This window comes from Pinus tabuliformis, chromosome 5_1 (genome assembly GCF_031772625.1).
Source record: "Pinus tabuliformis cultivar Carrire ecotype Pingquan chromosome 5_1, CPIR1, whole genome shotgun sequence".
Taxonomy (NCBI): Eukaryota; Viridiplantae; Streptophyta; class Pinopsida; order Pinales; family Pinaceae; genus Pinus; species Pinus tabuliformis.
In genome coordinates this window covers 425,458,427-425,480,906 of record NC_142305.1, presented here as the reverse complement: position 1 = coordinate 425,480,906, position 22,480 = coordinate 425,458,427, and the positions used below count along the sequence as shown (strand labels likewise).

General features: G+C 39.8%; 1 protein-coding gene across 4 annotated transcripts in view; it reads right to left on the bottom strand.

Annotated features, from left to right (window-relative positions):
* Positions 1 to 5,301: 5,301 nt before the first annotated feature.
* LOC149165307 (pentatricopeptide repeat-containing protein At2g03880, mitochondrial-like) overlaps positions 5,302 to 22,480 on the bottom strand; it is a 137,749-nt gene continuing 120,570 nt past the window's right edge. For 3 of the 4 annotated variants that reach the window (XM_089432280.1, XM_089432278.1, XM_089432277.1), the window contains 3 exons: positions 10,564 to 10,746; positions 10,325 to 10,405; positions 5,503 to 5,582 (listed from right to left, as the gene is read on the bottom strand). The gene's annotated coding sequence lies outside the window, so the exon portion shown is untranslated. Of the gene's footprint in view, positions 5,344 to 5,502; positions 5,583 to 10,324; positions 10,406 to 10,563; positions 10,747 to 22,480 lie in introns of those variants that run through there. The other variant, XM_089432279.1, reaches the window with a different exon arrangement.

Below are 22,480 nucleotides of genomic sequence, written 5' to 3'. Positions count from 1 at the left end.
ATCCTTTACTTCCTTCATATGTGTGTCTTCAAAACATACCCAAAACAAATCGAAGAGATGCCCAAAATAACTTCGCTCTTCTTTATATCTTTAACTGGCTAGGAGGATTTCCTTTCTGACCTTCGCACTTCTGGTTAACTTCAGACCTATACCTCACACTTCAGATTGTGATGATCGAAAATCTACCTCTGAAATGAAGTCGAGCACTCCTATTTATAGTTGTTTACCTCTATAATTAACCGACATGAGTGTATGTGAGCCGACATGTCGTTTGGAGGGTTTATATTATTTATTTTTGAAGCCAACTTGTGGAGACTTTGCTTGGTATTGGAGGGTTAATTATACTTATCTAATGACATACAAAATGTAATATGCCCAAGAAGGGTCCTTCATACATGACTTTGACTCAATTTGACTTTATGACCAATCTTAAGGACTCGCAATGGGAGTCATACTAAAAATAATATTCCTGGCTCATGAAACCCATGAGACAAGCATTACAATAATAATTTTATTTTTCTCCTTTTCATCAATTACATAAAATTACAATTACACATGTCATTATGAAGACCGAACATAATTAGATTTTCAACATCTATTGCATGGAAAGCAATCACAAACATTGTTCACATCAAATGGGCTTTCACACACCAAGAAAACACACAATTTTACGTGTCCACTAAAAAAGTTGTTGTCACTCCGCATAGACTTAAAATCAATGATAAGGGTATGACCACTTAAACCAAATCAAATAAATAAATCATCTGTGGATAGAAGAACATGGGTCTTTGATTGGCAGTTTGATCCATTGGGTTTTACTTTCAACATCTAGCCTTTCACGAGCTTTAGCAAAGGAATAATTATAATTTCATGTCAAAAATATGTATCAATCAACTTGTAGTTGGATAGAAGTCCACCAAAACTTTACGAAGCTACTCTTGAAAACATCCATGACAACAATAAACTCCATTTTTGGACAAAAAAATTGGTTTGCAATTTTTTGTTGCAACATCGTGTATATAGTTATGTTTGGTACACAACAAAAAAAAGGAAGCATGTGATTTGCTTGTTGGAAGGAGTGCATAGGGCCTTCAAACGAACTCAATGCACTGTAAATAGAGGACACGAGTGTGGACATAGAATGAGTCCATCAATCTATGGCATCCCCATTGAGAGGCGCATGGAATTGCTCCGAATGGTTGACGATTTGAATCAAGATCCCAATGACCAATAATGTAGCGTATCAGCGTGAGATGAAAATCTTGGCTTACAAAAACGGGAAGGAGATGTCGAGAAACTAGCATCGAGTAGAGCATGGATAGGCACTTTGAAAGAGTTTTGGCATGGAGGAAGTTTATTGTGACACTCAAGGCATGGCGAAGGAACTTTACATAGTCATCAGCTATTAGTTGTGGTAGTCGCAGAGGAGAGAAGGGGGAACCAACATGACCCCCCCCCTTGGGGCAAGACCCACATAGTCAAGCCCCTTAGCGCACTAAAACGCTGAAGAGATACCCGATCTTCAAGTCCCTCCGACCAACTAACTCCCGACATCTAGTGAGACGTTAGAAACCCCTTGATTTCAAATGATATTGTATATTTATTCGAAGGGTCAAAAAAACTTTGAAACACTATTGACGTGCCCTTGCGCCGTTTGGTGCAAACGCTAGTTGTAAATTTGGCACGTCAAATGTGACGGGTATAAAAATGATCAAACCATTAATATGGCATCTAATGATCTGGGTAATAAATTTTTATAGGTGTAGTAATTAGTAAGCGTAACTCCTCCATAATATAATGCACCCAACATGGTGACCAAATCATAATGGCATTCGTGGGTGGTGGCATAAGTGTTAGAATCTCAACATAGTGAGAATGATCAAATTGCTACAACGATCATGAAAGTGGGTTAAGCAAAAAAGGTTGGAATTCAGCTTCTAATTCCATACTGTAATCACAATCGCTCTAATTATACCCTTTTCCTCTGAGACCTCTCCCATATCCTCCATCCTCTCATTCTTCCCATTATCCTCATCTTCAACATTAATAATGCACTCTTTAAAATAAAACCATGTTGGAATAATAAGAGCAAAATCTTTAAAAGTGAGTAAAACACTCTCTCCACCTAAAATTATATATTCAATATAAATATAATAATAATAATAATTGTTATATATATAATTAATGAAAAACATATAAATGAAATATCAAATTCCCAAAGCATTTACTATTATTCTTCTGGTTTGAAATGGTGGCTACTAAATAGGTTATTGGTGGCTACTAAATAGGTTATTCAAACAATGCTCTGAGAGTCGCCCCATGGTATTATGTGTAATGTAAATGATAGTTTTTTTAATTTTTTTGTTCGAATAAGATTTTTTATGTTTTAAAATGCATTTTTAATACTTAAGTTTTTTTTAAGTTTTTATTTTTTATTTTTTTTTGTTTGAATAAGATTTTTTAGGCTGTAGAATTGAGGCTTCTGTGATCCATCATAGTTATAAGAAGAATTACGGCGTAAATCACATATAGAAAGACCTTTGTCGGCAACCAACTAGTGTGGTTCATCGTCAGGACAAGTTGAAGAAACAAATCCAGTCTAGCATGTTAAATAGTCTAAGGAGAGATTCCAACGACTTTTAATAAGTTTTAAAATGCATTTTTAATACTTAAATTTTTTTAATTTTTTTTATTTGAATAAGATTTTTTAGGTTTTAAAATACATTTTTAATACTTAAATAAATTCAATACTCTGAAAAATTAAATTATACCTATTAAACAACTCAAACTTATAATTCTACCCAAAAAAATCTCTTTTTCTGTCTTTATCCTTGTTGGAATGCATTAACGGCAACATCATTGCTTCTTTATCCTTGTTGGAATGCATTAACGGCAACATCATTGCTTCTATATCCTTATTGGAATGCATTAACTGCAACATCATTGCTTCGATTATTGGAATGCATTAACTGCGACATCATTCGGCCCGCACAGCCATTAATGCGCTCTCGCGGGGTGGCTATTGATCGCGTTATTCCGGACAGTGAGTGTTTCATGATCTCTTCCCCGATGGTTTGTTGCCTTTAGTGTGGCTCGCCTTCCACAATGGCACCACGGCTTCCTTGTGCAATTCCTACATAGAAACCGCCCGTGGACAATGGCTGCACGCCGTAGTTACCGATTTCGTCGACGATTAGCTTGATTCAAATTTCCCGGCAAGGACGCAGCGAGCTCTACACGCATTCCCTGTTATTATATGCCGCGTCTCTATGTCTTAATGCGCCAAGGTCTGCACGACGCAATGCAGTGGATTTACTTTAGAGGATTCCAGCGATATATTACGTTATACAGCGAAATAATTAGTAGTATAACAAGCCGACACACTTTATCAGGGCAGATTATTTTTTGATTGCTCAGAAATGGGGAAATATAGTTTTAAGTTTTTGAGTATTTCAATTCAATTTTAAGTTTCCAAATGTTGATCTCAATTTAATTAAAACATCTGGAATTAACTGCATTTTAAAAGATTAAACATTACAATCTATCGAGGAATCTGTTGCCACATTCTGATGAAAAAAGCCCAAAATTTCATGTATTATACTACACCTATAATCAATTGGTCTGTTTTTATTTTTAACGATTCAGTAGTAATTGGCTGCCACGTAATCCTTCCTTTTTATCTGCCAATTGGTGGTTACTTAATAGACTTGGCAGTCACAACGATTTCTTACGACGCTGTTGACACTTAATTTTCAACACAACTTCCAAGATGTTTCGATCCAGTATAATATTTTTTCTCTTGATGTCCTTTGATATTGTGATCCAACTGTGCCTTGTAAAATGTTTTGCTATAAGCAAACAGTAATGAACACTGGCCTAAATCGGTTTCTGGTTGAAGACCAAATGTCAGAGAAACTCCGATAATGTGTGTGGTCAAATGTTGGAATCAACGGAAGTGCGCTGGAAGTGGCTCTGATGCCAATGGAACGAACCAATCTATTTCGTATAAATGAAATGAACCTTTTGTGCTCGATAACCTTGATTTCCACGTTGTGAGAGGAATCGAAATTCGGTAACTAGCTTCACTACCACTCGATTACAAGTTTGGATTGCTTCCATAGGGGTTATGGGGTACCGCGGTTTTGCAATATTACAACGGAGAATGCTAACTCTGCAACAGATAGGGTATATTGGTCAATTGTCCATCCATAGTCGTGACCTTGCTATTAGGAGTTATAACCGTGATAGTGGAATTAGCACAACAACAGTACGATTATAATGAGTTTACTTCACGTAAACAGGGACTCGATTATGGCATGACAAATATATAAAACTATCTGCAAGTTTGCAACTGCAACATAAATGAATTTATAAACCACTCATCTACAATAATATGGGCAAACCAAAATTTCATCAAATGAATATAAAACAATACAACAAGATATGAACAACGCGAAGTTTCACAGCAACACAAGAGATTAGTCTAAGACGGTCTTGAATCTGTGCGCTGGAAGACCATCTCGGGCTAGCTTCTTTTAATCTAGTGCAGTATAGCCTACTGTGCTATTTTCCTTCTATCTTGTGCACTTCGTGCTTGCAATGTGATTGAACTATAAATTTTCTAAAGCTATATGCCTACATAAGCAATTGTTGGGTGAACTCTCATCAGCATGATTCCCCCAGTGATGGACTTGGTTGATCTCTGACTCCATCTGAGATTAGTCTAAGAGGGTCTTGAGTCTGTGTGCGCTGGAAGACCATCTCGGGCTAGCTTCTTGTAATCTAGTGCAGTATAGCCTACTGTGCTTATTTTCCTTCTCCTATCTTGTGCACTTCGTGTTTGCAATGTGATCGAACTATAAATTTTCTACACCCACTTGCATTAGTGTTATAGTTATTGTGGTTATCCAAGAGAGAAAGCAAAGGTCCAAAAACTTAAATTTGTATCAAGTTCCAACAAGCTGAGGATGGTTGTGCAAATTTTGCTGATTTACAGGAAACATCCTAATGTCCATTCATTGTGAAGACTTTAAAACAAGCTTCTTTTGTAAGATGACGATAAAACTTTGGACAAAATTGGGATGAAACCAAATGCCATGCATAAATTTCATAGCAATTGCTAATTTATAGGAAACATTTGGAACATGTTTCACTGCCAGTACGTAAGCAGAAATGGATCAAATTCACAAAAAATAGACAAATTGAGAATAAGGAACTCGTCTATTACATAGCAAACATTTGATCGCATGAATTAGCAGCCCTTGTAGAGGCTGAACACTGAGAGAGCTCAGTAGCTACTACATTCAACACTCGCTTTTCTCCATGATCTTAGGCAGTTTGCACCTTCAGGAACAAGAATGGAAAATATTAAATAAATGGTGCAAAGCATAAATGAAAAACAAATAAGGTTCCACTGTCAAATCAAAATTCCAGCAGTTCTAACGATGGTGCATGACAATGAACTCCAAGCAAAGGAGGCCAAGAAATTGAGATATAAGAACAACCTGGGAACATAGGAAGAATGCAGACATAGTCATGCCAGCCAACGAAACTGGAACCAAACAATCTCAGGTACCATATTCCTGCACATCATACAAGAATGCTAATTGAAAAGCCTTGCATTCTAACAATGGAACTCTCTTCTATTACACATAAAATGTTGCTTCACAATCTCAATCAACAAAATCTAAGCATACAATCAACAAATACATTATTTCTGTAAGCTGTGAATAGCAATGACAATGTGTTTCATATCAACTAATGATGCAACATGCCCACAACTATACCGTCCTAGTAAAAATACGACTGACGCAAAATATCCAAACAATTAATGTATCCCTTCAAGGTCTACGAGCAAAACTGAATATAGGGGCCTAGGTCAACCAGTAGGTCAGAATGCATTAAACTTAAATAGACCATCTAAACATCAAATAATAATAATAAGTATTAATTATAATAATTTGTTTTTAAGGTCACAGCCAAGCCAGAAACCAAATTGGTGTATAAGACCTGCTTCCGTGCAAAGATTTGATTGCTCAAGTATATGGAGATGTACATACTCTACACCCCTTTGGACTTGAACTTGTGATATCCAATGAGGAAATGGATGTTCTTAATCATTAGGCCCACTCAATGACGCGGATAGTGTACAAAATGCATATCTATAATCAGCCTCATTAGAGAGGGTAAAATGAAACACATTTTTTTTATGTGGTTCATGGACTTCGGAGATCACTGACTGCTACGTCCACGAAATATTTGTACCAGGCAGATCCACCCAAAGGGATCACTTCCTGTAGGTTCAACCACAGAGCCTAAAGAATTGAACTCGTGACCTCTCAATAGCAAAGGTGTAATGACGGGGACTCGACCAATTGAGCTAACCCTCGAAGCTCAAACAAAGAAAAAAGAAACATGTTTTGAACTTTTATCAGATAAATGGGAGTAATTAAATATGCAAAAACTTCAACATTGCCATGCACAAGAAAGGATGAAAAATACAAATGCTCATATAGAAGCAATCTAGAAAGGCTGATATTTTTGAGGTCCTAGAGAAAAAATTAGTGTCTTTTTAATAGCGAAACTATAGAATGTTAAGCTTTCTATTATTCATACCTATTGTGTGATCATAATTAACTGCATATTCGATGACATCAAAGAAGGAATCAAGATTTTTGTCTGTGTTCATAAGGTGGTGTAACCTTCCAAACTAGCAGAGGAAACCTTTCAGTAAAGCTTGCAAATGAACATAGATCTTTTGTCTCATGGCCTGCCTGTTAAAATTGGCAACTAGGGCCAAATTCCACTTTGGACAGCTCAGTTGATGGAGATAATCATTCCATTAAATTCCTCTTTTCGAGAGCACCAAAATTGATATAAAGATCACCACATTTGGACAAGCGGAAATGTGCTTTTGAATTTTTGTTTTCTCACATGCGATTATCAAGGTTGGCCTCTCCTATATGTTGGCTCATCAAGCCCTACAGTCACGTCCCTTCAACCCCAACGACTAGTATACATTGAGGTGCCCTCAACCTCATTTCACACATCGATCTCATGTTCTTCTCTCTCTGAAATGGCCGCAGAAGGAAGGTATCTCCAGCGAAGGATGAAGGGCTTGTTTGGTGTCATGACAGGGCTGGTTGATGGGTTGAGTCCCTTGAGAAGAAGGTCGAGTCTCTTAAGATCAGGTCTGGGCTTATGTGAGGACTGTTTTTGGGCATCTCTCTCCTATTGCAGGTCCGAACTATTCCTAAGGATGACCGCAGAGCTAAAGTGTTTTGGGTATACTTTCATGGTGTGAAATCTCTCTTAAATGGGCCATAGCTTCTAGTAGCCTTTCTCAAGCAGGCTGCATATCTCTTCTTGCAAATCTGTGGACTAAAAGGGATAGTATCTGTTTAGATAGGCTGCAGCCCTAATTTGGTGAAGGCAGGTATTTGTGGAGGCTAGCTTGGGGTTGGATTGAGCCCAGATGTGTGACATGAAGAGGACAGATTATCCTGCAGGGAGGCCGCAACTATAGAAGTCTGTTTTGAATGGTTTTGTGAGGACTGAAACTGTGTCTCATGCCCTAACCAGGAGCAGCATCCAAACAACAGTGAATTTCCAGCTCTCGTTATATTTAGTTGACTAGATTGGACAGATCCTTACAGATTCTTGATGATCTGTTAGTAGCCCTAGCAAGATCAAAGGTTCTTCTACTGTTTGTCACCAGATTAAGAGGGTACATCTTGACTGCACCAGAATTGCAACTGTAATGGAAGGCAGTGTTAATGGATCTCCTAATTGGCAAGCCAATCTCGACCTTTTAATTATTGTACTCTCTCTCTCGCTCTGCTGAAGCATTTGATTATAATAATAAGAAGAATTGATCAAGGGTTTTCCCCATCTTGGGGTTTTTCCCTGGCTTCTACCATATCCTTGTGTTCTCTTGTCTCGGTTTGTCTTCTGATTCGATCATATATGTTCTTTCTTAAGTTGCTATCAATGTAATAATGATTCAGTGCTAATGAAAGTGAAATGGACTAACATATGGGCTTATATGGAATTTGAAGTAACTATCTTAAGCAAGAACATGTTAACTGAAATTTATCAAAATTGTGATGGTAACGTCAAAGATTTCAAAAATTCATCTGTAATAGTCTTTAAATAAGTAAGATAATTGAATTGTTGCAAGTGAAATGTCAACACCATTGATAATAAGTACTTTAACAAATGCACAACAATAATTTTTAGCAGATACAAGATCCAACCAACTTGACTTAGATACAAGATTGATCAAAGCAAGGCTGCGGGGAGTGACACCCCCCCCTTGAATCCACTTCCGAAGCATGCTCCGCTCGGAAGCGCTAGGGGAGTGACCCCGAGAGCACACTCCCAATTCACTCCCATTTGGGAGCGAATTTCGGGAGCGCGCTCCCGCCAAAAAATGTTTGCTCTCTGGTCACTTCCGCCAAAAAAATTCGCTCCCTCCCTAGTGCTTTCACACGTGGTTAAGATTCTCAACCCTAGCAATGTTGGCAATCAATGGTAATGTTAAATTCTTAAAGTAAAAGTCAACTTTTTACTTAAATTTTTAACATTACCATGAAATGACTTGGGATGTTTGAGAGTGGTTTTGACCTCATTGGATTTCATATGCAGAAACTAGATTTTTAGATATCACTCAAAATCCAGCAGAAAAATAAAGAAAAATAATTGGTTAGGCATGCTAAGATTTTTCTACCATATTATAAGGTTGAGGAGATTAACCCTTCACTCACACCAAAATCATTGGTTAGGCATGTTAAACTTTTTCAATTTCTACCATATTATAAGGTTAAGTAATCCGAGTATGAAGACTTTGAGCTAGATGATGTTTATGTACCTCTTGTCAATGATCTCATTTCTAGTAGTGCTAAATCAATGATGAGTTTCATTAGTGATCATGTTGATCAATGATTTGTAGTTTTGTTGTCTAGTTTTGCTGCTACTACTACTACTACTAATATTGAGGTTGCAGAGGAGTTTGAGGATTCCTTAGACCTCGAGCTAGATGATGTTTATGTAGGCTCATATTGTTGATCCCATGTCTACTAGATGATTGATGTATACGATCTAATCCATGTTTTTATGCTTTTTATAACTAATTCATCATTCTACATACTTTTGTTGACATATACGCAACAAAATATATAAAAATATATATTATATAAAATCCACTCTCGATTCACTCCCGACCCAGAAGATTTTGAAAATTGTCACTCCCTGCTACCACTTCCAAGTAGCCTAGGATCAGAGGATTGTTTATTTTGTAGCTTCAAAAGGTCTTTTGCACAGGCTTCTGTCTAGCATGCAGGAGCATAAATTCTCTTTAGCTGGTTGTGCATGAGGAGCAACTAATATGATCTCCTTCTAATTTTTTAACTTGGGAAAAGTACATTGATTAATTATTTAATTAATGTTGACTTTGGACTAATGTTTATCTAAGGATAAACAATGCATTAAATTATTTCAGTGAGTTGAACCTAATCTCCACCATTGATCTAAGAGCGTTGGAATTTAATCTTAGCAATTTATCAATTTGGAGATTAGGGATTTGGCCCATGGAGAAATTACAAATAGAACCGATGGAAGAAGATGAAGACACATTACATTGCTATTGTTGAGAGAGTGATTTTCTCGAGGAGTGAGAGACACCAGGACTGAAGAGAAGGGAAAAGGATTGCAGCAAAATTTCAGTGAGCCCAAGTCTAGGAGAGGGAGGCCGAATTGCTGAAGAGGAGGGCTGAAATTGCCAGGGTTGATTTTCTCAAGTGCGCAGAGGCCAAAATCTACCAAGAGGGCCAAGTTCTAGTGGGTCGAATTCCTTGAGTCCGAATTTCCAGGTTCCAGCACCTGTAATTTTTCTGTGTATTCTCTGTGGGTCTATGGCATATGCCCTAATTTTCCTGAGTAATATTAAGTGAAGGAAGATTGTTTTGGGCATAAATTTCTGCTGCAGTGCAATTGATTTCCCTATTTTATTTCTGCTGCAAATTTAATTTCTGAAAGTTAAAATACCAGTGAATTTATTTCCAGCAGTTTTCATATTTTATTGAGTCTGGGTATAAAATAATTGTTGAGGTATGAATAAATTAGATCTGGTATTGGAGATTTTAACGAGGACGGTGTTTCTCAGGTAATAAAAGAGTACAGCTATTTGAATAGAATTTCGTAAGAGTCAGAAATAAAACTATGAAAATAAACCGTCCAGCATAAGCTAAAAAAGTATATAGAACTCCAAGCTAATTTGCAGTACTATACCCATTCTTCCATATCTTGTAATACTGCATCTACTTACCATGGATATCACTGAATGGTAAAAGTGAAGATGCCTTTTCTGTCCTGACAGGCTTCAGTCACCAGCAAGTCAATGTTACCACTACATCCAAAGTTATACACAATATATATGACCGTCTAAGAGCATGATTTGGCCTTGAACATTGCATATGCAACAACAAAGTCTAACCAATTAAACCAATTCTCAAAAGACCAAGCAAGTGCTAATGAATCTATATATCACCATAAGAAAAAGCATACCTGGTGCACATCTCCAAATCTGATTGCAAGAGTTTCAGAAATACCATAGAACAACAAAAGCAACTGATTCAGTAAATAGCTCTTCTCTGAGTCCAGATCGTTAGCATCAACAATGTGATGTACACAACCGTCAACCGTCAGTCCTGGCATTGTAGTATCTAGTGTGCATCAGCAGCAGAAATCCTGACCAACAGCACACAAACAAAATGATCAGCAGAAAACATTCAGAAGTCGTCTATAATTAATTTTTCCACAATGAGATAAATCTGTGCAGTCAAAATTAAAGCAGATTACGACTTTTACAAGAGAACTACATGCTTACAAGGAGATTTACTGTTGAGCATTGATGTGATGCCCGTAGACTTTAGTAGTCAAACTGCTGCACAGAGGCGGGTCCCTTTTCCATAAACAAGGGGGTCTCATATACCAATTTGGTCTGGCTTGGCTGTGACCTTAAAATTAGATTATTATTATTATTATTATTCATAAACCAACTACAAGAGAAAATATTCAAAATCTAACTCAGTGATAAATTGTTAAAATTGGACAACTAGGTCCAAACTCCATGTTCTGATGCTCAGATTAAGAGGCTAATATTTTTGTTGGATTCCTCTTTCTGAGAGGTGTAAAATCCATATAAAAATAGTCTTAATCCGATGAGCAGAACTTATATTTTGAATTTATTATTCTTAATAAATTATATGTGCAAGGTCAGCCAATTTTGTAATGTAGGCTCACATGCCCAACAGATGTGTCACACACCCTCATTGATGGATATATATACAGGAAAAGTTGGAGAGAATTTGAATACAACTCAACTCACATCTTCCTCTCTCATCCTAAAGTACGAGCTACCTGGAGGGTTGTTGTGACACATGCTGGGCTGGCTGACCAAAGGAGACTTTGCTGGTTGAAGCATCCTGTTGACCGCCGAAACGAACACATACATTTTTCTTGTTTCTGATTTGTCTTCTGTAAGATCTGCTTATATGTTCTATCTGCATTTTGCTTATCTACTTGTATGATTGCTGTGAGAAAAGTGAAATTGCTCTTAGCATAGAACATCTACAAAACTTTACATGGTATCAGAGCTGAGGTGAAGACAAACTCTATCTATAGCAATCATCGATCATTCGGTCTTCGATCTCAGAAGAGAAATGGCGCAGTTCTAATGCGTCTTATTCATACGGTGGTCGTATAGAATTCTCGCTTGGGATTCGGTGGGACAGTGAGCGGTGAACAGAGCACGTAGATAGCAGGTTGGGTATAACACAACGCAGGTAACAGCGCAGAGATTATACACACAGAAGCTTGTCTCGGTTGATGAACAGAGTTCGGCAGTAGCTGTGGGGGTATGACCGCGTGATTATGTGAACAATCGATGTTCATGAATTAACACACAGGGGTTTTACGCACGCCATAAGGCTGTCGGTTCCTGGCAATCGGCGGAGTGAGTGTATTGCGCGGGTTCGTTGGTGATCTGTCACATGGACAGAGATCTGCGGCAGACGTAGACTGATTGGTGATTGTCACGTAGACAGTAAACTACAGAACAGTGCAAGAGTTCACATACGCATTGAGCAGTCGGGTTTTGATAGCAACGCGTGGACAGTTATATATATATACGCAGGTTGACATATATATATATACGCTGGTATGTTGGAGCAAACAGCAACACGTGGACAGTTATATGTATACGTAGGGTTATATGTATACGCTGAGACGTTTTGGAGCAAACAACAAAGGAGATTAACACTAGATTACGCCGGCCTAGTATGATGCCCTAACGGAGAACGCAGTCATGAAGTCATACGCTGTGCAATCAAAAGCTGGAGTTATGTATACGCTGTACAAGGAGTTATGTATACGCTGGACACACATATATAACGAAGAGGAGGTTCTGGCAGTCATACGCTGGAGTTATGTATACGTAGGAAATGGATGGTTCTGAGATTTCAGATGGGTTCGAGTTCTTCTCTTTGATGGTTTAGAATTCTAGCTCGCATTCATTACAGGACAAGAGCTCACATGGTCTATATTCTCCTCGCTTTGCCTCAAGATTTCTCACGTAGCAACTACTGGCCTATATATAATTCTCTCGCATTGGTACAAAACGCTCAGTCATGCCCTAATTCTCTGCAATGATATTGACACTAATTCTATGTGATGTATTATATTGAATCTCCGTCCAATTCTCTGTAATTAGATGTGAGACTAATCTTGTATTCCAGTATGATTCCTATGCGTAATGTATTGGTATGGATCTCTGTTCGAATATGGTTTCCTCGGCATATTATAGTCTCAACATAACAGATCTCAGCTCAGTCATATGTGATCCCTTGACGCAGTAGTCCTGACACTAAAATACGTGGTTTCGTCTCCAATATAGTCACGACTTTGTCTCTAGCTTCACTAATATGTTGTAAGGTATAGCATGTAGCCGCAGTGATAACAAGCACGAAAGAACCGCAGGTAGAGCCGCACGCATAACATGGTAGCCGCAGTGATACAGTCAGCCGCAGTAATGAAACCACCGTCGAGATCCCTCACAGTCAATGAAGAATGCATACACAGTCAAAAGCAATGGAGCTATGAAGAGCCACAGTCATATATGAAGCCGCAGTGAGCCGCAGTTATATATGGAAACGTAGTTAACCGCAGTTATATATGGAGCCATAGTCATCTCCACATGAAGCTGAGGCCAAGGGTTTGACTGCACCTCGCTATAAGAACAGTCATCAACTCGGGAGACAGTAGCCTCAGAATATAAGTAGATAAACATATCTCGGTGCTCTCACAATAGTGCATTCGCAGTCACAGTGAGGAAAAGGTTTTCAATTATACAGTGGCATACATGTAGCAGCCCCAACACAATGAACAACAGTGATAGAAATCTTGGCAAACTATCTCTGCAGAATCGTGTTGATGAAATAAGTTTCCATGATGCACAATATTCAGATCTGTGATCTCAATCTGGAAGAAGAGCTTCAAGGAAGCTATCTCAATTGGTTTTAGAGTTGGTACACTCTACCAGGTTGGAGGGAGTCCGTTGGGAGCTATGACTTGTGATACTATCCGTCAAACCGAACTATGGCACCGAAGATTTGGACACCTTCATTACAAGGCTCTTCCCGAAGCAAGGAAGGTGGTGACAGGGATGCCTGATTTTGGAAATAATCATAAAGGTGTATGTAAGGGCTGTGCTGAAGGAAAACATACAAGGGGACCTTTCCCCTCAAGTGTCACAAAGACATCTGAGATATTGCAACTGGTCCATTCTGATCTTTCCGGTATGTTCCCTGGGGGGATGTTCTTACTATATGACATTTACTGATGACTTCTCTCGCAAAACCTGGATATACTTCTTGAAGAAGAAGGATGAGGCTTTCATGTGGTTCCGTACCTTCAAAGCCTTGGTGGAAAATATGACCGGAAAGAAGATCAAGATTTTGAGGACTGACAATGGCACTGAATATGAGTCAAATGAGTTCAAAGACTTTTGCAGAGAAGCTGGCATTAAGAGGGAGACTACCACTGCATATACTCCTGAGCAGAATGGTGTTGCTGAACGCAAGAATAGGACTATTATGGAAGCTGCCCGTGCCATGCTATGTGACCAGGGTCTTCCAAAGTTTCTGTGGGGAGAAGCTGCAAATACTGCTGTGTACATTCAAAACCGATGCCCTCATTCCGCTTTGGACTCCAAAACTCCCGAAGAGGTTTTCTCTGGTAAGAAACCTGATGTCTTACATTTTAGAATTTTTGGATGTCCTGTCTATTTTCATGTGCCGAAAGAAAAGAGAAGTAAGCTGGATGCTACTGGGAAGAAAGGAATGTTTGTGGGCTACAGTGAGACTTCTAAGGCATATAGAGTCTATGTACCTGGTCAAAGGGAAGTAGAGATAAGCCATGATGTCACTTTTGACGAAGATGCTTCCCTGAAGAAAGTAGTAGATCTTCCTAGATCTGAAGAAAACCATGAAGAAAGACCTGGAAATCTGGAAGAACCCCAGGATGAGACTATGCCTGATGTTGAAGGGCCAATGGACCCTATTGATCCTTCCCTTTCTCTAGGAAAGAGGCCATCATGGCTCAGGGACACCCTCGAAGATGCTGAGGGTCATGCTGCCCCAAGGGGAACATTCTGAGAAAGCAAGAAACCGTGTAGATACCAAGGGTATCTAGCTGCCATGAGTACTATTATACAATCTGAACCTGGATCTTTTGAGGAAGCCATCAAGCATCAAGTCTGGAAGGATGCTATGCATGAAGAATATGAGGCTATTATGAAGAATGATGTCTGGGATGTGGTCCCGAGACCGAAGGACAAATCTGTTGTCACCGCTAAATGGCTCTACAAGATTAAACATGGATCTGATGGGAGTGCTGAAAAGTTTAAGGCAAGATTTGTTGCCCGTGGCTTCTCTCAAAAGGAAGGAATTGACTATGACGATATATTTGCACCTGTGGCTCGATATACCACCATCCGATCCATCATAGCCCTTGCTGCTACGCAAGGATGGAGTCTTCATCAGATGGATGTCAAGACCGCTTTTCTGCATGGTGCAATAAAGGAAGAGGTGTATGTAGAACAACCTCTGGGATTTGAAGTTCAAGATCGAGACACTTATGTCTGCAGGTTGAAGAAAGCCCTCTATGGGTTAAAGCAAGCACCCAGAGCTTGGTATGAGAGGATGGATAGTTACTTGATGAAGCTGGGCTTCACTCGAAGCAATGCTGATCCAAACCTTTACTTTAAGGTTGAGGAAGGAAAGCCTCTCATTCTAGTGCTGTATGTGGACGACCTCTTCCTGACAGGTAATGACCCTCTCATTCATCAATGTAAGAGGGAGCTTGCTGCTGAGTTCGAGATGAAAGACCTAGGACTGATGCACTATTTCCTAGGCCTGGAGGTCTGGCAGAGACCTGGAGAGATTTTCCTTTCTCAAGGAAAGTATATTGTGAAGCTTCTGGAAAGATTTGGGATGGTGGACTGTAAGTCCGTGTCGACACCAATGGAACTCAACTTTAAGAAGTTGAGTGGCAGCGCTGCAGGGCCTATCTTGGCCAATCCTACTGAGTATCGTCAACTCATAGGAGTTTTGATGTTCTTAGTGAACACCCGTCCGGACATATGTTTTGCAGTGAATACTTTGAGTCAACAGATGGTTGAGCCTCATCATTTTCACTGGGTTGGTGCCAAGAATCTTTTGAGATATCTTCGGGGCACGATAAACCATGGGCTGAGATACACTGCCGGGAGTGTGATACTCCGGGGATATACTGATGCCAATTGGGCTGGCAGTGTGGTGGATCGTAAGAGCACATCTGGATGCTGTTTCAATCTTGGTTCTGCTTCGATCTCATGGGTGAGCAGGAAGCAAAAGTCGGTGGCTTTGAGCACCGCGGAGGCCGAATACATTGCTGCTAGTATGGCCTGTTGTGAAGCAGTTTGGTTGAGGAAGCTCTTTAGTGAGCTGTTCCAACATGTGCTAGATACCACTGTAATACTCTGTGATAATCAGAGTGGGATTCGTATGACTGAGAATCCTGTGTTCCACGACCGATCCAAGCATATTGATATCAGGTACCACTTTATCCGGGATATGGTACAGCGAGGCGCCGTAAGGCTCGATCATATAGGAACTGATGAGCAGCTCGCGGATATTCTCACTAAGCCCCTGGGGAAGGTCAAGTTCCTAACCTTCCGTGAGAGTCTTGGTGTCGTGGAAAGACCCTATGATGTGGGTCCTGTTGGACGATGAGCTCTGGGAGCTCTGGGGGGCTTTGGGGGATAGCTTCTCGGAGCTATAAGCACTCATAATGCTTCTGCCCCACCCTTGTGATTATTGAGCTGGTTCGCCACTCATTTAATCTGTGCCCCGTATGCATCCTACCCATTGAGTTCAGGGCTCATGGGAAGTACCTCTCATTTGGCCAATGAGGTGTGGAAAAGCTAGAGACTATTAGCAAAGACTGATGGACGCATCAGAGATTGCCGTACTCTCTATCTAGGATGGCATGGTCCAACCACTTGATCTGGGATCAAGATTTGTGAGGTCTGGGACCTCTGGACTGATTATGTCAGTCGGGGAATGATGTCTTTGTGACTGACCCACTTCTGTTCTGAAATAAAGAAGCCAGCAAAGCAAGTTTCGGCGGGATGACTCACGATGTTAATTGCACTAATAGATGGAGTTCTCCCTAGTTGAGAGGGAGTGTTAAAATTGGACAACTAGGTCCAAACTCCATGTTCTGATGCTCAGATTAAGAGGCTAATATTTTTGTTGGATTCCTCTTTCTGAGAGGTGTAAAATCCATATAAAAATAGTCTTAATCCGATGAGCAGAACTTATATTTTGAATTTATTATTCTTAATAAATTATATGTGCAAGGTCAGCCAATTTTGTAATGTAGGCTCACATGCCCAACAGATGTGTCACACACCCTCATTGATGTATATATATACAGGAAAAGTTGGAGAGAATTTGAATACAACTCAACTCACATCTTCCTCTCTCATCCTAAAGTACGAGCTACCTGGAGGGTTGTTGTGACACATGCTGGGCTGGCTGACCAAAGGAGACTTTGCTGGTTGAAGCATCCTGTTGACCGCCGAAACGAACACATACATTTTTCTTGTTTCTGATTTGTCTTCTGTAAGATCTGCTTATATGTTCTATCTGCATTTTGCTTATCTACTTGTATGATTGCTGTGAGAAAAGTGAAATTGCTCTTAGCATAGAACATCTAGAAAACTTTACATAAATTCAATGGTTTTGATGGAAATTTTTATCCGATGCATTTTCATATGTTCCTAAACAATGATGCAAGCTACTGTGCATCAAACCTTCCAAAATGCTTCGATATAGCCTGTTCAAATGAGATGCACCCACCTGCTGGGCTGTGACCATAAATTAATTGCAGCATAACACAGCTTTGCCATAAAAAAGAAAGAACGTAGTAAAGAAGAAAATTAGATTTGCAGAGAACACCGCTGAATGACCAAGCAAAGAAGCAGACTTTCATTGGAAATAACAAAGAAAAGTTGCAAACATTTAAAAGGTAAATATGAAACTCCTAAGAAGCAGAGTATTTATATTTTAGACTTCTTGTCATCAACTTTATCATCTGAGCTCTTCATCGTTACAGGCATCATTTCTAAAAATTTATGTCATTCTCCATGGCAGTACTGTGCTTCTATGACAGGATTGCAAGAGGAAGAACCTGACTAATGGGTCAGCACAGCCTGTCAACAACAAATGCAAATTGAGTAACAATGAACCCTTTGCATATTGTTGGAATATGTAAAGCCAAGTTGAGCCAGAGAGCACCCCTGTTTGGTTAGCACGTTGATCTATTGATGGCACTTGACTGGCGCGTTTGGATAGCAGGCTGGCTAGGGCATTGATCCATTGCTAGCACTTTCACTAGCATGTGAATAGGCCGTCGAACTAGGGTTGGCTGGGCGCAGAAGATTGGATCCACCCAAATGTTTCGGGCCACCTTGAGTAATTAAGGAATATTGGTTACCTGCTTGGCACCCAAGTATAAATAGATGAACATTTAGATCAGATGAACAAACGATGATATGAACTACATATGATCTGGGTATGTATGAAGACAAATTGTGCACCATAATGCTATGGTGTTTATGAACTAGTAAAGACTACCAACTCCTCTTCAATCTGTTATTTTCTACTATTGCGTATCATACGACTTCTAACATCGTATCGGAGCTTATGGTTTGAAAATCATTAGCTTGGTTCTCATGCTTTGAGGCATTTTGGAGGCCTTTGCATCGCAAGGAGGCTATGGAGTACTGTCTGGATTTCGGTAACCGTGCAATGCTGCTTTTTTAGTGGGAAGCTTGTGGAGGTTTCCTTGTAAGTTTTTCAAGGAGTGAGAAGATGACTTTGAAGGAAGTAATTACCTATGCATGTATGACATCGATTTTACGCTTCTACTATTTAATTTCTAACCAGAAACCCCAGTGCAAGTTGCCAAAAGAGGGTTTGTTCAGTTGTTGGAGGTCAGATCCAGTTCCAGAAGGTAGAGAAATTCATTCCAGAGGCAGTGAGAGGTAGGATGGCTCATCCAAAGTCAAATTCCAGGCTGTAGGAATTTCCCTTCAGCCAGTAGTGCGCACTTCAGGTGGCGAGTGCAGGAAGTGTGAGCAGACCAAGGGAAGCCGAGTTGATTGCAGGAGATATTGCCATAAACAAATAAACTGCTAACAAGTTAGAAGATTAAACTTCAATTGTTTCATTCGTGGAAATTTCACGTGGTATCAGAGCATTGTTGATCAGATCAGAGGTTCGGAAGTGAAAGAAGCGAATTTGCGCAGTTTCAGAGGGAGATCTGAGCACAATATTTCCAAATCTGTGCAGGCTAGCCAAGCAATGCGAACTGCTAGAGGTAGGAAAATCGATTTCCAATTCAGAGTGAAGGAAAAGTTTGGCTGGCCCCAAAAGAAATAGTAGCAGGCAGTGGATTTGCTGAGAGAGGGTTCTGGGGAGAATATCAGTGATTTTGTAGAGTAGATTTGGGCGCAGAGATTTGCAGCAAGGGTTTTGCATCAGCAGACCAGCGCAAGGCAGGAAGAGAAAAGCACACAGGGAGTTTTCAATAAAGTTCTTAGAGGGTTTTCAGTTTTTCAAAAAAGGAAGCCATAATTTCCAGCGACAAAAGGTCGTAGCAGGCTTGCTAGTCTAGCCAGTGAGAGTTTCATGGTTAGCAATAGGTGTGTTGGATTTCAGAGAAGGACATCTGGAAGGTAGAGAGAGTTGCCCAGAGGAGGAATAATAGGTAGTGCAAGTTCCGAGAAGGACACCAAAGGCAAGTTCATAAGTAGATTTGTGCATTCTAGGAGTGCGAGTAGCAGGAGGAAGGCCAAGTGAGTTACCGGAAGGAGAAGGAGAAGGAGATTTCTAACATATAATTCTCCAGTTGATTTGAGTTTCATAGAGATGGCCGCAATAGGACTCAAAGATCAGGACAAACTTGACAGAGCCTCTAACTTTGGTGCTAGAAGGCCAGGATGCATGCATGGTTTGAAGGAGTTTGTGACAACAGTTGTAGCTGAACCAGTAGACCCTATCCAATTACACGAGTTCAAGAAGGATATGGCCAAAGCCAAGAGGATGGTCTTTGATGGGGTTCGGGATCATATTGTCCCACACATTGCAAAGAAGAATAAGACAAAGGACATGTGGGATGTCGTTGTGAAGATGTACCAGGATCTATCTGAGAATCAGAAAATGATTCTCAAGGAGACGCTGAGGACAACAAAGATGCAAAAGGGCGAGAGTGTTACATCCTACCTAACCAGAATTCAGGGAGCCCGAGATGAACTTGTAGCTATAGGAGAGAAACCAACAAATAGTGAACTAGTGAGGACAACTCTAAATGGGTTTACCAAGGAATGGCGAGCCTTCGTTCAAGGAATCACTGGACGAGATAAGCTACCAGATTGGGAATGCATGTGGAGTGACTTCACTCTAGAGGAGCTAAGGCTCAATCTCGCAGAAGGTGCTACCATCAACAATAGCAAGGGTTCGAAGGTGGAAAAGGAGGAAGAGAATGTAGCCCTTGCAGGAAAAGGAAAGGCAAAGAAGGGAACCAGTCAGGGGCTAAGTTGTCGGAAACGCCTAGGTAAGTCGCTGGAAATGCCCTTAGCTGAATCTAAAATGGATTCTGGTACAAAACAATACGAATACGTACGAAAAACGTATTGATGCCGTTTTTGAAATGCCGGAAATTGCAAGCCCGTTTTCTCCCGCATTTTGGGTTTTCTTGGTAGTTTTTGGACCGTTTCCGGAAATCTGGATAGCTCAAGTTGTATCTGGACTACCGTTTGACGTTACAGCTTGAGCTTTGAAACATCTAACTCCTAAATACAACGCCATCATTTTTACCTACCACTAACAATGAAGTCCCTACTTAACAACAGTAAATTAAAGAAATGGTGGTTACCTTTTCTTTGTGACTTAAAGTTCGAATGCAGATGGAAAATGTTCTTATGTTGTTATCTGTTCTATATATAGAGTTAAATTTATATGCGTCTTGTGATTAAGGGGACATTGGATTGGATATTACTATTGTTATTGGTATTTTAACATCAGCAGATTTTCAAGCCAAAGAAACTTGAGGATGTTGATTGTGAAATTGCTGACATTCTCACCTCAGCATCATCAACCCTTTAACGAACCCACATTTCAAGTTTCAACAGCAGCAGCAAGTATAACAATATTAAGCATCTCTACAAAGAAGAACAAGGTTCCTCTTTTCCAATCATTCTTTTCAACTGGGCATCATAGTCCCTCTGCAACACTCAATCCCCTATGGCTCTCATCATTATCCACTCAAAATGAAAGACATCAATCCCCTCCAAATAAAATGACACACCCCAACAACATATGATATGTATTCAAGTAATATCTCCACTAAAACAATAAACCGATTTTTGAGTAGTACTCAAAATTTAAAGCAGTTTCATGACAGAATGATGACTTAGTGACATGAATGATGACATATTTGATGATATGTAAAAGTAATTTATGATGGTGTTTTAACTTTTAAACTTTTAAGTTTTGAACAACCATATGAATTATGAATAATGATAGTAGACTGCCAGTACTTTTAGATATAATCTAGATACTAAAAGATGAATGGTAATATGAAATTCTTACTTTGTTATATATGAGTGTGTGTGTGTCGTTTCCTGTCGTATCGTATCCAGATTTTTTGAAAATTTGTCGTATCCATTTCAAACCTCGTATTGGTATCCGTTCTCGTATCCGTTTCAGTGCAACTTAGGTTAGGGGCAGCACTCAAAGGGAGAGAAGAAAAAGAAAGACTTGTTAAAGGTCAAGTGTTTTGGATGTGGTGAGTTTGGTCACTACGTCACCTAGTGTCCAAAGAGGAAGAAGGACAAGAAGGAGTAGCAAGCAACAGCGTTAGCAGAGACCAATGAGTTGACCTCTAGATTGGAGGAATTCACATTGATAGCAGTGATACCTCCAGATGGAGGAGAAATGTGATGCTTCAAATGACCAGTTTGGGCAGGGTCCATGGGGGAGCAATAGGAAATCTAGATTAGATCTAGTTGTTGATCACATGGATCAATACCTTTGCTAGAAGGGCTCGCAATGATATAGTAGCAGGAAGAACAATCGTGATATGGGAGGTAGACAAGTTTAGTGTCAGGAGTATGTAGTTAGATAGACAGTAGTAGAGCTAGTGGCAGTCAGTACTTGAGAGACAGTTGCAGAACTAGTTGTAGTGGCATAGGTAGTGTGAACTGGGCAGTTGTAGAAAGCAAGGCGCAATTCCAACCATAACAGGTTTCCAACATTCCAGACAGGAAAGGGAGGCCGAATTTTCCAACAGATGAAGCCGAGTGAGGCAATGCAAATTGGCCAGTTGCAGAGAGTAAGGCACAGTTCTAGCTAGAGACAGTCAACCAGTCCATGTTGCCAGTGTCGAGAGGTGATTCAGAGGAAGATCGAGTAGCTTCAGTGAGCAACAACATGCAAAATTACTACCAAAAACGATTTCTGGAGATAAGATTGATTTTCCGTAGCATAACTATGTAGTCTAGTTCGACATGCAGGTAGGAGTGCGAGTTGCAGAAGAGAGGTTTTGTTAGAAGAAAACAAAGATTTCCCAGTTCTTATTCAGAGGGAGACCAAGAGAGATCAGCACACACAATTGTAGTGGTTGCAACAATTGTTAAAATTGGCAACTAGGGCCAAACTCCATGAGGATCACCTTATTCATGGCTGATAATATTTTATCTAGATTCCTCTCGTTGAGAGGTGTAGGATTGATCTAAAGATCATCCGATTCCGATAAGTATTTATGGAGATATGAATTTATTTTGATTATGGACAAATTGTCAAAGTCAGCCAGCAAC